Genomic DNA, 12,350 nt, shown 5'->3' on the forward strand with positions numbered 1-12,350 from the left:
TTTATCTGTGCGACCCCATAACTGTTTTAATCATAATATTTGTTCCGTTTTGGTATCGCTCCCATGATGGAGTTTATCAGATTTTTGGGACAATTTAGCCCCATACTGCTTTGTAGTTGTAACTAATTCTTACTGGTTTTTAGAGATACTGATTGTTACACCGTGGGTAAGATAACAATGGCATGTTGTATGAAAAAGTATGGGTAAGTTCTTGCCCTATGCTCTGTATCTGTATGGAAATATTTATGGTAATGCTCTGTTTGTACTGTGGACACTTGTACTGGACACAAGGTGTCAGAATTGCCCACTTGAAATATATTTTTATCATGTGAGAGGAGGATGTGGGGCCTGGTGAGGGGGCGGATTCTTGAGCCAATTAATATAGGACCAGTTATTGATAGTCTTTTTAGTGGGGGCGTGGCTCTGTGCCCAAACTGTTGTAGAATTACATTTAGATTCCCCCAAGCCCAATCAAAAAACAAAGACAAGTGCTTCTGAAGCCACTGCTGATGTCCCAGGGATGTTTCAAAACCCTAAAAAGGCCATCATCTGTGCGAAGACACCTTACATGAGTCAGAAACCTACTCTCAGTATTGGTTTCAAACTCACTTTGTTTCCCACTGTGTGATATAAGCTCCCCGCCGGGTGCCCGGTTGAAGGGAGCAGATATTGTGTGGCACAAGGTGGGATAGGGTGAGTTGGCAGGTCTAGGGTAAGGAGTTTTTCCATACCACATGGACCGTACCCATGGAAAAAGTCTGCTATCAAGTACTTTGGATGCTTCGAACCAGGAGCAGGCCAGGGCCTAGAGGTAATCAGATCAGGAACAAGGGCCATATTATACACATGCCTCAGGGGTGCAAAGGGTGTTTATGCCTGGTTTGCGCTCCCCCCCCCCCAATCCCGGTGCATTTCGGTATCACAGAAGGGGCTGCAGACGCTTGTGCGGTCCATTCTCTAATACCGATAGTGCTGGCGCACATTAAGCGCCAGCGCTATCTTCTGAGGGCGTTCCCTCATTTGCATAGGGGCGTGCCCCATGCAAATGAGGGTATCCCTTTGCCTTCCAGCAAGTGCCGTATTACAGGCACAAAGGCAAAAAAGATCTCAGGAGGCGCATTGACAATGCACCACCTAAAAGGTGGCACACTGTCAGTGCACACCCTGATGGCAGCCCTGTGGAGGTCCAATGAAACCCCCCCACTCCAGACATTCCCTTGTAGGCTGGTGCAGTCACTCACAGGACCTGCCTGCAACGTGATCTCTATACCCCTTCCAAAATGTAGGCAGGTTGCCGCCTGCACTGTAAAAGCACGGAGCAGCTCAGTTTTTCACATGAATAAGCTGCACCCAGGGCAGCGCAAATTCACGCCTATCCTGGGGGGCAGCGCATTCATCATAATACGGCGCATTTTCCTTCATTGCTCCCAGCGCAGTGAAGGAAAATGAGCCACATTTAGAATACGGCCCCAGGAAGGTATGCTCACAGAACATACCCTGGAGAAGGTGTAAAGTCAAGTGTGCAATTTCCAAAGGGCATAGCCTGGTGACGTATTGTTTGAGAATTTTGAGCAGTGGACTATGTAATAGATAAAACTCAAGAAATTGTTTAAAACATTTTTGTGAAATGGACTATTATTTTCTTGCAAGATGACCTAATAGAATACATGATTAAAAACCCAGGGGAAGAATAATTACGTTTGCAAGCCAAACATGGTCACAGGAAAGCCACTTGTACCAGTTAAGATACCAGTTATGGTTAGCTAAACATCCATAATCATCTCTTCCTCAAATGCACTGCTCGTGACCTCACTCACACAGAGAAGCATCAACTTTGGCATCAGTTATGTTAGAATTGGGGCAGAAAGTGCAATTATTCTTCCTATGATGGCTTGTCCTACGTATGTACCGGAGTTTTTGTGCATGATGTCACTTTGAGAGATATGAAGAACATTTTGAGGAATTTGGCAACACTTAGCAGGCGTAAGACAGCACTCAGTGGATATGAAGTTATTTTGGTTGCTTGTAATCTATGTGTTCGACATCTATCTGTTATCAGTGGAACTACAGCTTTTTTGTCATGCTGTAACCTTTGTGAGGACATTTCTTGCCTTCGGGAGAACAGAAGTTTTTATAAGGTCCATGACAGCATTTGTTGCTTTTTAGAGGAACTGCAGAAAGAGAGCAATCCTCTGTAGTTTCAGTCAGGTCTTTGACAAAAAAGGTAAAGAGATACTTCAAGTCACCAGTGAACACGCACAAAATGAATTGTCGTTGGACGACAGTAGCTTCACTTCAATATTCAGATGTTTTCAGAGTGGATACATATTGAAAGAAAGATATTTGTGGTTTCGGTAATTATTTCTTTAATGTTTCTTTGCAGGGGAGGACATGCCACTCCAGAGAGTTTTTTATTCTGGTAGATCATTTCTACTCCTCCCTTGTGAAGCATTATCCAGTAAATCATCATCTGACAAATACAAGTGGACAGATGACAAATGCTTAGCTGTCTGGCCTTTCAACAGGCTAGCGAGTCATAAAAGGGCTTGAAGGTCATCCCTAGGGCAGAATTTGTATTCAGTGGCCCCAGGACCAGACCAGTGAGCAGATCACTAAGACAATCCGAAACTTGGCAGGCCTGGAATGAGAATGAGTGCAGCCACTATCTCCGCCCACCACTGATCTTCACAATGTTGCATGGACAGGGATGGGGCAGGGAGGAATTTTAGGGTATCCTCCTTATAAAGATCCTGATAGGATGTAAATTATCCTATTCAGTTCATTATCCGAAAAAACCCATTAGTAAACCGTACATTAGACAGAGTGATTTTTTCACATACCAAAACACAGTGACAACAGATCACCTTGACTCTGGTACACGAAAAATGAACATCATATACCATTTGTATTGCCCTGTAGCATTTTTGTAATCTTGGTGCTTTTTAGGGTTCTAAGTGCACTACCAAAATGTTGGTAACAGAAGATGTAGAGAACAATTCCATGAATATGGCGCAGATTTTATTTTGCGACAGTATTTGAGTGCAACTGTCAGGATGCACCTCACAAAGAATAGAATAGGATGCATTGATGCACTATATCTACAGAAGGCAGCTAACCAACTATCGAGTTGTTGATATTAAGAAGGCCTTAAGAAGAGGTGTTGTCACATTAGGCCAGATGATGAATACTATTGTACGTCCCTATGCTCAAATAAAGTGTATATCTATCTACCAGGTTTTATTTAAAGCACAAAACTCCACCCAATAAAAGGTCTCTTCACTCTGTTGGAGAACTCAGAGGGGCATCAATTCCATTCCAAACCATATGTGTCAAACAGTCAAGTCTTGACATTTTTTCGAAAACTTAGAAAGTTGGTCTCTTTCAAAAGGACCTGCCACCTTTCAGGCATAGATTTTAGACCCCGAGTCTGAGTATTTGTGTCCAGACATTAAGACCCCCATAAGGAAAATACTACTCTCGCAAAAATGTCATACATATGTTAACAGTTACAATTAGTACAGTTACAATTAGTAAAAGAAAACCAACAGAACAATTGTATTATGGGGCATCTAAAATATAATCTATAGCCAAAAGTAAAATAAATACCATGGTATTATTAACCGTTAAGACAGTAAAAGTGTAGATAATACAATAACGGACAACAAGAAACAGCATAACCAAACCAATTGACTTGGTAATCAGGTAAGATTGTTAATTTTCTTACTGCAGACTTACGTCACATACACAAAAAGAAGAAAAAAATTAAAGAAAATATACAGCCAAATGCTTGAAATATAAATCTTGAAAGGAATAACCATCAGATATAATTTTAGTAGAAGAGTATGGTGCTTTCTAAGTGGTGGGTGTACTTAGAGAATGTATTGAAACCAGTTTGACTTCAATGTATGTCACGTCACAGGAAACTATGAGTCTTAATGATGCAAAGATACAATTGGCTTTGAATTGGTTATACAGTGGTTAATAGCCCAGCATCTTTTAGCCATTAGCATTGTTGCCGCTTCATTCATTTTTGGGTCAACCCAAGCCATTCACTATTTACAATGTCAGGTTGTGAGAGTGGTGGCATTTTGCTTGGTTGTAGTTTAACAATGAATGGAAACGTTTGTAGATCAATGAGCCGAGACCCCTTGCAGTCAGTGCACAAGGGCCCAAAATGAAGATCTGGATGGGACGTTTTGTCGTGCGGAGCAGAAATGGGGATACTATATCGCAATACAGCAGAAAATCAAAACAGATTTATGTCACTTGTAACGGTGGCTTCTAAGATACGCCCTACTGGAAAGCGCTACATGGGCTACACTGATATCACTGGTAGCTGGCCTTGGACAGTTGTTGTAATAGTTGTCCAAAAAATGGACATACATACATGCTTTGACAAATGTGTCCTCATGGTCATTCCTTCCCTTTTTTTTGTGCTATTGACATACCATACTGGAAATAAGTTTTACTTTTACAAGCTCTGTGGATTTAACCGTATAATGGTTTGCTCTTGCACTAGAATAATTAGTCCATATATTAGTCTGTACATGTCTTGACAAAGCAAGACATTCTTTGGGAAGCTCATCAGCTCAGACTTGCACCGTTTTACTTATTTTCTCCCACACATTCACGCACTTACTTCCTTCCTTAATCGCTCACTTTCACCCACTTATGACTTATACCTACATTAAGTAAATTATACAGTTTTTCATTAGACAAATTACAAGGTTACAACAATGTGTTTTATCCTATGCAAGTTGCCAATTTCATCCTATAACAGGATCTGTCTAAAAGGCCTGTACTAGCTTAAAGGCATACCGGCCTAGTCTGAAGGTCAATGCCTAAATACTTTTATGCTAGGCTCCCAATACAAGAATGAAACAAAATGAACAGCTCTTCTGCTACAGTCTATTGCAGGAATACTTACTGTACGGTTCTTCGGACCTTTACATGCAGGCCCCATGGTGAAGGGCAGCACTGTTTACTTTTCTGATCTTTACAAATTCGGGAACGCCTTCACGTTTAAAGAGACCCTGCAACAAAAATATAAAAATATGTTAATGTCTCTTCGAATTTCAAAAAAGGTATTTCTTTAACATGCCTTCACTTTAGTACATCAGATTATATAACATTGAGAGGCATTTATTAAAAGTGACTATTTTCAAACATTTACTGAGAAACATTCATGCATCCCCCTGCCCTCATGACATTGCTGTTCACGTGCCAAGAAGCAAGTCAGTTGTCATGTGCACCCTATATGTCGCCTAGGTTTTTAGGGCTCGGCCTACGTCACCACGAAGTGGGGCGGAGCTCCGAGCTCCTATTGTTAAAGAAAAAAAAAAGTTTCTTTAGGGCTCGGGAAAGAAACATTCCTTAGTGCGCGAGCTTTTTTTTATTATCTGAATGGTGATTGGTCGTCGCGGTGCTGTTTTTGTAGTAGTCTTGATGCCATAGGGCATATGTAATGTTAGGCGGCCATGTTGGCATATTCTGTGCGGTTACGCGCACGGCAGACTATTAATCTTAATTAGGAGCTGTCAGAGTGCCCGTGTAATGCAATCCAGATGGTCTGAGCGGTGAGCGCGTTCAATGTAAAATGACGAGAGGAGAGGCAGCAGGCGAGGCTCACAGAAGATGACTCGTACGTGCTCGTCTACACTGTAGTTCTTGTGTTTCCTGAATACACTCATTTTGGTGCTTTATTTTGCTCTCTTTCAAATATTCTCACAATAATGTCAGTGCTAACCAGATGGCAAAAAGACTAGCGCGTCTTAGCATGACCACAAAATAATGTCTATTTAGTGAAAATCGTTTAAGCACTGTGCAATTGACAGCTTTTTCGAATGCTTATTAACACTCGCAACTACTTAAGGGAGGCCATTTCACCCAGTTGTGTTCGTACAAGAATAGCTGCCTGAACAGCTCGAACCACCTCTGCTTCACAAAAACGGCATTTCAAGAAAGCCACCCCTCTAGCACACCGACCCTACTCCCCCCCTCATTAAATCTGTCCATTATAGAAATTACCGGGTGTCATTGTCTTTCACTAGTTTTTATTGAGAATCTTTTGCAGTTTGCAAAGTTATTTGAGTAGCCTTGGGCAATGTGTCCCATGTGTGGATAACATCTAAAGTTAAAAACATTGTACGTGAGATGTTATGATACATGGCTTACTGTTGCAGGTATGGTTACATTTCCTATTACACAAAAAGTTTGAAGGGACTTATGTGTTAGAGAGTATGCTGTTTTTTTTGTAATTTATTTTAATCCTTGCCTTAGTGGGAGAACAAAGCATCCAATCTATTGGGCCCCTCTCTTTCAAGCATGAGGCCACAGGGAAGCGTAGGAATGTAACACTACTGTGACAAGATGAGATAAGAAGTGCATAAGAAGTGCATAGGGAGCGCAGAGTGCATAGGGAGCGCAGAGTGCATAGGGAGCGCAGAGTGCATAGGGAGCGCAGAGTGCACAGGGAGCGCAGAGTGCACAGGGAGCAGGGAGTGCACAGGGAGCAGGGAGTGCACAGGGAGCAGGGAGTGCACAGGGAGCAGGGAGTGCACAGGGAGCAGGGAGTGCACAGGGAGCAGGGAGTGCACAGGGAGCAGGGAGTGCACAGGGAGCAGGGAGTGCACAGGGAGCAGGGAGTGCACAGGGAGCAGGGAGTGCACAGGGAGCAGGGAGTGCACAGGGAGCAGGGAGTGCACAGGGAGCAGGGAGTGCACAGGGAGCAGGGAGTGCACAGGGAGCAGGGAGTGCACAGGGAGCAGGGAGTGCACAGGGAGCAGGGAGTGCACAGGGAGCAGGGAGTGCACAGGGAGCAGGGAGTGCACAGGGAGCAGGGAGTGCACAGGGAGCGCAGAGTGCACAGGGAGCGCAGAGTGCACAGGGAGCGCAGAGTGCACAGGGAGCGCAGAGTGCACAGGGAGCGCAGAGTGCACAGGGAGCGCAGAGTGCACAGGGAGCGCAGAGTGCACAGGGAGCGCAGAGTGCACAGGGAGCGCAGAGTGCACAGGGAGCGCAGAGTGCACAGGGAGCGCAGAGTGCACAGGGAGCGCAGAGTGCACAGGGAGCGCAGAGTGCACAGGGAGCGCAGAGTGCACAGGGAGCGCAGAGTGCACAGGGAGCGCAGAGTGCACAGGGAGCGCAGAGTGCACAGGGAGCGCAGAGTGCACAGGGAGCGCAGAGTGCACAGGGAGCGCAGAGTGCACAGGGAGCGCAGAGTGCACAGGGAGCGCAGAGTGCACAGGGAGCGCAGAGTGCACAGGGAGCGCAGAGTGCACAGGGAGCGCAGAGTGCACAGGGAGCGCAGAGTGCACAGGGAGCGCAGAGTGCACAGGGAGCGCAGAGTGCACAGGGAGCGCAGAGTGCACAGGGAGCGCAGAGTGCACAGGGAGCGCAGAGTGCACAGGGAGCGCAGAGTGCACAGGGAGCGCAGAGTGCACAGGGAGCGCAGAGTGCACAGGGAGCGCAGAGTGCACAGGGAGCGCAGAGTGCACAGGGAGCGCAGAGTGCACAGGGAGCGCAGAGTGCACAGGGAGCGCAGAGTGCACAGGGAGCGCAGAGTGCACAGGGAGCGCAGAGTGCACAGGGAGCGCAGAGTGCACAGGGAGCGCAGAGTGCACAGGGAGCGCAGAGTGCACAGGGAGCGCAGAGTGCACAGGGAGCGCAGAGTGCATAGGGAGCGCAGAGTGCATAGGGAGTGCAGAGTGCATAGGGAGTGCAGAGTGCATAGGGAGTGCACTAGGCACACACACCTCCAGGCACCAGTGCACTCTTCCACCAAACACACACACCAACAGCCATCAGTGCATGCATCAATTGTTAACGCATCCACAATTAACTTTTGTACCAATCGCAGTACTTTACTTTTAAACATATTCATGTAAAGGACAGCATGACACCATTTGTAAAATTACAATACAACTCACATAATACCACTACACACCACATGCACACACTCCATCACACATGACGAAAAGACATTGCCATTTACAATACCATTAGCTCAAAATCAAATAAATCCGAGCCCGATTGCATTTCTAATGCTTGTTATACATGGAACAGCATTATAGTTTATTAAATGATATATTACAGAGGGTTTAGTACAGCACACATCCTGAACACATTTATTTCAAGATGCTCTCATATGCAATAATAAAGAAAAAAGGAGGCAAACTTAAATAAAACATTTTCCTAGTATCACACAATTTGTTCAAGTGCGAAACTGGAATTGATCTCACATTTTCTCGTTTCACACTGCAATTCAGCCACCACGTGGTTATCTCTTTCCCTCTCTTATTTTAGATTAACCTCATGCGCCAATAATTAAAGACCAAGCATTAACTTTTAGAGTGTGGGTAGTTAACAGAAGTCAAATCAACTGCCTCACTTTGGGCTTGAGGACTGATCTGGACCACAGCCAGGCATCTCAATTTAGCTTTGTTCGTGCTATGTCTTCAGTGGTTCGCCCACCTCTATCACATAATTCCAATTAAAAGGACAAAGGCATAGGAAGATCAAAACGTGACCATCAGTAAACAATTTGTGGGGCAGGCGCACCAAGACCAACGTGCAGGATTATTTGTTTCAAGGCCTATAACTTTCTCACTAAACTACATTTTGGTAGGTGGACTATGAGACTGGGTCTTCTCTCCCCATGGATAAAATTAAATCAAAAAGTGATTGCCCAAGAGCAGACAATCTTTAACATGGGGAAGCTGAGCTTAATAAAGACCATGCCTTTTGAATAGTCTCCGTCTTCCTCATTACAGAATAACTCGAGTATCACTGGTACCATTGAGGAAACTCAAACTACTTTCACCTAAAAATGCCAGTGTTGTGGATTCTGCTAGGGTTTAAATTGAGTTCACTACAAACATAATCTGTCGCAGTAGTAAAAGCAGGATTAAATGCCAAGTCTCATAGTGCCATGGCTAAACCTTTCCCACTGTACCATATCTAATGGTACAGGTTGTTTGTGCCGACACACCTTAGTAGATTGGACACTTTGCTGGAGGATCTTTGTCAAGTAGTTTTTTTTATAGGACTTGCTAACTTAACTGAGCCTTTTTCCAAGTAGTCCTACTGTTTAAAGATAAGAGACTAAAGGAATAAGGAGACTGTGCGGCCTAAGGTTTTATTTGATTCCAGGTCAATGATCCAAGTTAGTTCCTTTGAAAATCTGACTTACCAAAGTTAGTGATTGCCAGAACAGAAGGAGTACTATAATGCGAGGATATAACCTCAGATACAGCATAAGTCTGTACTCTTAAATCTGTGTCCATTGTAGAGACTAGGGAATTAGTTTAGAGGCTAGCATGAAGTGAAGCCCACAAAAAACGACACGACTTGCAGTACCAAGAGCTTAACACCTCAGACTAGTTAACACTACTGAACGCTACTGTATAAAGAAATGATGCTTCAACATCAAGTTGATCTGACAAGGCCATGTGGACTTCACACACCAAAAAAAAAAAAGTACTTGGCTTTTCTTTAACCCCTTGCATGCGTCGGACACCTCCCGGCCGTCCGACGTCACAGTGGGCGTGTGCGGAGGATGGCCAGGAGCCGTCCGAACCCCGCCCACTCATTAATTCGCCAGCACCGTGGTGGAATTTGCGCTGTGGTCAAGAGGTTAACAACCTCCTCCTAGTGAGCCAAATTACTAAAAACATATAGGTCTACCTGTAAGTCAGCACAATAAGAGTTAACCTGAACAGTGTACAAACAGAATGAATCTAAAATAGAGAATATTCTACTCAGCCGGAGATAGTCAAAAGCACTTTCAACAGATCTGCCAAAAAAACAATTGCATCTACACGGACAGCACCGGCTGTGGTAGACTGGTGGTAGATGACATAACTAGGATTATGCACTTGAACAGGACGCTCTCCCCAATGCTACCTTCTTGGTAGAAGCTGAAGGGCAGGATGATGCAATACAAATTCTTACAGTTGGTACTGGCCTTAGCACAACAGAGGGTCGCGATCACCTGGATGGTGCTAAGGGCCCGAGAGATCCCAATGTGGCATAAAAACGTATACGAGTGGGCCTTCGCAGAAGAGATTCACATGAAGCTTAACAGACGGGACGATAAGTTGAATGACGACCTAGCTGACTGGAGGGCCCTAGTTGACACTTTCCTAGATCCTGATTTGGACGAGTCTGCTCAGACAGTAACAGAGCGGATGACAATGGGGGTGATATCCTGATAGGGCTCTCCAACACCTCTGAGCAGCAGTTGCAGCTTATGACATATTGGTGGGGAGAACTCAGTTACCACTTGTGGAGTTGCTTAATAGCCCAATATCACAGTGACTCTTTACCGTTACATTGTCTTCAGTCATTTTTATTGTACCTGTCATCGTGCCAGGTGCTATCTGCCATTTTGTTTTTGCTGTACTGATTACAATACTGAAAAATTGGATTTTTTTTATAAACTCAACTCAAAGAATGTCTGCTACCCTGTCCAAATAAGAACCATTAACAGAACAGTCAAAAACACAGCAACATGCACACAGGAAAACGGAAACAGCATAATTAATATTAACGTCCTTCAAAAGCTTACAGGGGCTGTCTTGAGTTCTAGTGAAAAATATAAACCATTCCACAATTCAATGCAATAAACATCAATTAGGTAAACTCTCTTTTGCAGAAAGCAAGTGCCTAGAATCGTGCCAGGTGCTATCTGCCATTTTGTTTTTGCTGTACTGATTACAATACTGAAAAATTGGATTTTTTTTATAAACTCAACTCAAAGAATGTCTGCTACCCTGTCCAAATAAGAACCATTAACAGAACAGTCAAGAACACAGGCAACATGCACACAGGAAAACGGAAACAGCATAATTAATATTAACGTCCTTCAAAAGCTTACAGGGGCTGTCTTGAGTTCTAGTGAAAAATATAAACCATTCCACAATTCAATGCAATAAACATCAATTAGGTAAACTCTCTTTTGCAGAAAGCAAGTGCCTAGATAGACTTGTGGGTTGAAGAAAGAGACCCTATCTCCTTCAGAAAAGTGTAAATACCTTCCTGTTCATCAAATGGGTGATCAGTGCCATTCCTTAAACTAGCCCTGGGAGGGAAATTCCATTTCGCTCTCGGAATTTGTGGAATTTTGGCAATTCCACGTTCTGCGGAGAACATGGAATTGCAGAAAATTCTGCTATCCGCGGCTTAGCAGAATATTTTCCTTGTTTGTGCTTTCAAATTGCATGTTCGCGCGCAGTAGCGACTTACAGGGATCCCGGCGTTCGCCGACGAGTTTTCCTATCCTTTCGCTTGCGGCACGAGAGTGCGCGATCGCAGACACGTCATTCGGACGTGGAACCGGACATCCACGTTCACGAACAGGAAATACGCATCGCGAGCAGGCGGGATGAGTGAAACAAGAAGGCCGTGCCAATTGGCGACCGGATCGGTAAGTTCGCGAGATATTTCCCCCAAGCAGGCAAACAGCGTTCACGAACAGGCAAAACGCATCACGAACAGGCAAAACGCATCACGAACAGGCAAAACGCATCACGAACAGGCAAAACGCATCACGAACAGGCAAAACGCATCACGAACAGGCGGAACAAGCAATTCCGCATGCTCACTGAATTCTGCGTAGCTTGCGGAGATTTTTTACCGTTTCACTGAACTTTGGGTTACGCGACTACGCAAATTCCGCCCACCCTTACCTTTAACATGCTGGATTGTAAATGATCTATTGGAATCATTTTCTGGAGGCAGACTGCTAAATCATGCAGCCCAAAAGCATATGGGTAGAGCAAGTGCATCAACCAAAAACTATAGGCATTCGGAGAAACCTCACCTAAACAGAACACAAAGATTTCTTATGTGAATGCCTTTTTCGCATGTAACTTTCTAGTACTTGCTCTAATCTTATAACACAAATACACAACAGGTATATATGGCACATTTAGTTAACATATCATGGATGATAAGAAACTGAGCGTAAGGGGGGCAGGCGGGGGAATCTGTGCTAGGTCATACAATTTTGTGCATTTTTATAATCTCATTAACAGGCCTGTAGAAATGTTAAAAGACATGACAGAACAAAGCCAGCAGTACCGGTTGCAGAGAATGTCACTACCATCTGTGCGAGGCACTCTGTCAAATACAAAAGGTGAAATGGATTCTGGGTGATACCTTAAAAATACATAATTTAGAGGGGGATCCATGGTTGAAAGTCTGTCTCTTTACAATCTTTCAATGTACTCTGGCCCTAAAACCGTCAAAGGAGGTGCTGCACAGTCAGAATAAGTACATCCATTCTCGGGTTGGTTACACATGAGACAGTGAACAATGAGAAATCACAGGAACAGACAAATTTCACTGCA

At 44.3% G+C, this 12,350-nt stretch overlaps 1 protein-coding gene across 1 annotated transcript in view; it reads right to left on the reverse strand.

Moving 5' to 3' along the window:
- Window positions 1–12,350, reverse strand: part of NRIP1 (nuclear receptor interacting protein 1) — a 140,683-nt gene that overhangs the window by 40,503 nt on the left and 87,830 nt on the right. The window contains exon 2 of the mRNA XM_078658351.1: window positions 4,928–5,033. The gene's annotated coding sequence lies outside the window, so the exon portion shown is untranslated. The remainder of the gene's footprint in view (window positions 1–4,927; window positions 5,034–12,350) is intronic.

Source organism: Lissotriton helveticus, chromosome 8, assembly GCF_964261635.1.
Source record: "Lissotriton helveticus chromosome 8, aLisHel1.1, whole genome shotgun sequence".
Classification (NCBI taxonomy): Eukaryota; Metazoa; Chordata; class Amphibia; order Caudata; family Salamandridae; genus Lissotriton; species Lissotriton helveticus.